General features: G+C 35.6%; 1 protein-coding gene across 11 annotated transcripts in view; it reads right to left on the minus strand.

Moving 5' to 3' along the window:
* b3galt1b (UDP-Gal:betaGlcNAc beta 1,3-galactosyltransferase, polypeptide 1b) overlaps positions 1-5,000 on the minus strand; it is a 370,122-nt gene that overhangs the window by 274,144 nt on the left and 90,978 nt on the right. For 7 of the 11 annotated variants that reach the window (XM_073913216.1, XM_073913220.1, XM_073913217.1 and 4 more), the window contains exon 2: positions 3,296-3,332. The exons of the other annotated variants lie outside the window; for them this stretch is intronic. The gene's annotated coding sequence lies outside the window, so the exon portion shown is untranslated. The remainder of the gene's footprint in view (positions 1-3,295; positions 3,333-5,000) is intronic. 11 annotated transcript variants of the gene reach the window in all.

The raw sequence follows: 5,000 nt of genomic DNA on the forward strand, positions 1-5,000 counted from the left end.
TGAGGGCAGAAACAAATCAAACAGGAGAGTCAAATCACTCACGGTAACATCGATCTTACTGACAATTCACTGCAATCTTTCATTTAGGAGATCCTCACATCACTACTCATTCCTATTGGTCCTCATGAGTCTTCATTCAGCTTGGTCTTTACCACACACAACCACACACGTGCATACAGTGGAACTTTTCTTAATAATGCACAGCCTACTAATAATTCATAGAGTACAGGCTACTTTTGATCAGAAACTGTACTAAACAGGTTAATAAAACAACTTTAACATTAATTATGATTTTAGATAATACATTTAATAAATCTATATTTGATTTTTAAAGTTTTATTATATATAGGGTGTCTGTAGGTTTCGCCAAGTTACATTTAAAAGTTGAAGACATTAAGGGCCCTATCAAACACCCGGCTCAATGCTTGTTTGCTAGTTTCAGCTTAGCGCAAGAGTCGTTTTGAGGCGTTGCGCTACGCTGTTTAAATAGCAAATGCTTTAGCGCTCATATGTGCGCCTATAGGCTTTCTGGTCTAAAAAGGAAGGCATTCTGAGGCGGACTGCTGGCGCGTTGCTATTTTGAGAAACTATAGTAAATAAAACTAACCCAGTCTAAACTCCAGCACAGAGTTGCGCCTTGCTTACACACTGCTTAATAAGCACAAGAGAGCAATAGGCAAATATCTTTACATATGAAAAAAATGTAATATTAAGGATATATATAGGATATAAGAATAGATACAGGACATAAATATAAATGATTAAAATATAACAAAACATACTATTTTCTAGCCTACATAAATATGAAAAATTACTGCTTTTATGTCTTCTTCATCTCGGGAGGCTTTTTCAGTTCATTCATAACAATTTGCTTTTGTATAATGGTATTATTATTAGCAGTATTATGTATTATACCCATATTTTTTTGTTTTATTAAAACAAGCTTAGATTTGTCTACCTGTCAGGTTTTAGACCATATGGGGCACAGCATGTGTTTTAGGATATAACTCAGGTTTTTGAACACACTTTGTTATTGTTGTTCATTTATTCGATTGCTGGAAATTAGAACTGAATTTAGAAATAGTTTTAAAACGAATATTTGCGCTTAACAAACGCAATTAATTGTTTATAGACTAATTGATGTCTGTGCATAAAGGTTTCCCTATCCATGAGCGAAAGTGAAAGTAGATCCATTATCTCTCATTCTCACGCAGTAGATGCTCTGCTTAACAGTTTTCTGTAAAAAAAAAAAAAAAAAAAAAAAAAAAAAAAAAAAACTGCTAACTGTTTGCTAGTGAAATGCTCAGTTTTTCCACTTAGACTTACTTTACGTCCTGTAAATAGCGAATGCACTCTTGGCGCGACGCAGCTGGGTCTTAAAGGGAATGGGAGATGAGACTCTAATTGGTTTATTCTCAAAACACACCTATAACTCATTAAGAAAATAAACTCAACCCTTTTAGACCATGCGCCACGGCGCAAAGCAGATTTTCCCGTCCGTAAATTAGCAATAATGCGTTCTGACACGCCCTGAAAGCGTTTGCGCCCTGCGTTTTGCGCTCTGCGCATGGACCGTCAAAATAGAGCCCTAAGACATTAAGACATTCATTCATTCTGTTTTCGGCTTAGTCCCTTTATTAATCTGGGGTTACCACAGCGGAATGAACCGCTTATCCAACATAATTTTTACACAACGGATATCTTTCCAGCCGCAACCCATCACTGGGAAACATCCATACACTCCCATTCACACACACTCATACACTACAGACAATTTTAGCTTACCCAATTCACCTATAACGCATGTTTTTGGACTGTGGGAGTAACCCAAGCACACGGAGGAAACCAACACGAGGAGAACATGCAAACTCCACAAAGAAATGCCAACTGACCCATCGAACCAGCGACCACTTGATGTGAGGCGAAAAGATCTTTTATTTGGCCAATCAAAAGAAAAATATTATAATTTAATAATACAATAATAATTTAATAATAAAAAAATTGATATATTAGATATTTCTTAGCTTAGCTTCTTATTTTCAATACTGTCAAAACAAGCAAGCTCTAGTTCTACAAGCTCAAGTTTTACAAATACACTTTACTCAACAAACTTGGGAAAGAAAAAAATTGACAAATATTTTAAAAGCTTTAAAAATTATATTAATTAAATGTATATGCACAACAGTCTGTCCAGGTCGGTGTCCTCAGCAGGAAATACATGGAGAACTTTTAAACAAATGTTATTGTAAGGATAATAAATAACCATAATGGTAAATAGAGTTAAAAATGACCTTTTTAAATAAAAAGTGTAAAGTTAAGGCTGATGGCTGGTGATTGCATGAGTGTCGGCCAGATTGAGTAGCTATACATGACCAAAAGAAAATTAAGATCTATTAAAAAATAAAAAAAAGATTTCAGACCTACAGCACAATATGTCACTAAATTGAAGACTTTAAGACTTAAAATTCTGTTCTGTGATAAGACATTTCAAAACTTTAAGACCCTGCGGATACCCTGTAAGTGTAAGTATTACGTATAAAATATTAACATTATATATATATATATATATATATATATATATATATATATATATATATATATATATATATATATATATATAAAATACATATTTAAAAAAATGCACATGTATACCAGTTGAAGTCAGAATTATTATCCAGAATTATTCATTCATTTTCATTTCGGCTTTGTGACTTTATTAATCCGGGGTCGCCACAGAGGAATGAACCACCAACTTATACAGCATTTGTTTTACGCAGCGGATGCCTTTCCAGCTGCAACCCATCATTAGGAATTATTATAATAATTTAGTTATTTTCTGCAATAACTGGAAAAAGGACAATATTTAAAAAGAAAAAAAAAAAATCAAAGAGGGGCTAATAATCATGACTTCAACTATACATACATACATACATACATACATGCATACGTACATACACATACAAAGCAGTTATTTTAGTTTAACTGGAACATTATCGAGTTTAAGTCTGGTTTATTTATTTTGATTTTCTAAATTCTACAGTTTTGATAATTTTATTTTTGCCATATTTATTATAATTTAAAGTCTATATATTACAAGTAGAAATTTTCCTAGTCTATTTTTAGTTGCACAAATACAAAAAAAATAATAATAATAATAAAATAAAATAAGAGCATTCAGTCAAATGTAAAAGCGAAATAGTTTTCATTGTAATTCACATTTTGTTCATGGCAATACACAAACAGCACAAACAAACCAAACATAATTACACCAAATATAAAAAGAACAAAATCTGACCTCTTAATCGGAGCCGTCCTGCCCACATTTAGAGAGTCTATCAGGGAGAAAATGAAAAATGGGAAATGAACATGAGGTCAGAGAAATATAATAAGTCATATTAAAACAGGCTGAGCAAAGGTCCTGAATTTAACACGGTTGCTCACGGCAGGCATAAACATGTGTCTGCTGAAGGGGAGAGACAAAGTGTGTGTGTGTGTGTGTGTGTGTGTGCGCGTATGTGTCTGAAAGAGTGCGTTTGTATGCATGTTTGAGGTGTGGATGTGTGTGTGCTCGTTCACGTTGGAGTGCGCGTGCGTGCATCTTAGAGAGTGAACGCATGTTGGAGATGTGCATGTGTTTATGTTTAAGTGTTTATATTTGACTGTGCGCAAGAGTATGTTTCAGTTGGTTGGTATACGAGCGTCTCTGTGCAAGTATACATGTGTGTCTGTGTGTATAATGAAACCACATTTGTAAGTGTTTGTTTGTGCACGATTGCTGGTGTCTGTGTATTCTATGCATGTCTGAGTATTTGTATGTGAGAGTGTGTGTCTATGTTTGAGCATGTGTGTGTGTGTACATTTGAGTGTAGGCTTGCATGTTTGAGTGTGTGTTTGTGTGCGCGCATATTTGTGTATGCCCGTGTGACTGCATGTAATGTGTGTATTTGTCTGTGTATTTATGTATAATGTGTGTGTGTCTGTATGATTGCGTGTGCGTGTATTCATATAAGTATGTGTTTTATGTGTGTCTACTGCATAAATCTGTACTTAAGAGTGAGTGTGCACGACTGCATGTTTCTGTGTAATGTATGTGAGTGTGTATGTGCGTATTTGTGTGTGTGTGTAATGTGTCAGTTTGTGTGTATGAGTGTGTGCATGTGTGTGTCTATATTTGAGTGCGTCCCTGTTTGAGTGTGTGCATGTGTGACTGCATGTAATGTGTGCGTTTGCCTTTGTACTGTATTTGTGTGTAACGTGTGTGTGTCTGTATGATTATGTGTGTATGTGCGTGTTTGTATTTCTGAGTATTTATACAAGTATGTGTTTTTGTATGTTTTTCTATGTGTTTTTGTGTGTGTGTGTGTGTGTGTGTGTGTGTGTGTAATGCATTAATTTGTACCCAAGAGTGTGTGTGCACGACTGCATGTGTTTGTGTATTGTATGTATGTGCGCATTTATGTTTGTAATGTGTCAGTTTGTGTGTTTGTGTGTGTGCGTGTGTCTATATTTGAGTGTGTGCATGTGTGAATGCATGACTGTGTAATGTGTGAGTGTGTGTGTATGTGTATAATGTGTGAATTTGTAAATGTAAGTGTGTGTGTGTGCATGATTGCATGTGTCTGCGTATTGTATCCGAGTTTGTGTGTGCGCGTGTGTGTGTGTGTGTGAGAGGAGGTAAGCAGATGTGGTCTGTCTCATTAAAATGACAGCTGGCTATGGAGCACACTTGCTGACCCTGTGGGCCGTTTGCTGAAATGGGTGAGAGTGCATTATGGTCATGTCTCATAATTGAGCATCTGGACTCGGTAGAATCTCAGGCTTGTCATTTCTGCATGATCTCTAAGGGAGAGCACGAACACACAGTACAAATACGCACACACACACACAAAAATACATGCATAAATATACAGCAGTGCAGTTGTTAATCCACCGACAGACTGCAAGCCTTGCTGTGTCATAATCGCATTTCTCAATGTTCACTGAATATTTACAGCAGCAGG

The sequence above is a fragment of the Danio rerio genome, chromosome 9, assembly GCF_049306965.1.
Source record: "Danio rerio strain Tuebingen ecotype United States chromosome 9, GRCz12tu, whole genome shotgun sequence".
Classification (NCBI taxonomy): Eukaryota; Metazoa; Chordata; class Actinopteri; order Cypriniformes; family Danionidae; genus Danio; species Danio rerio.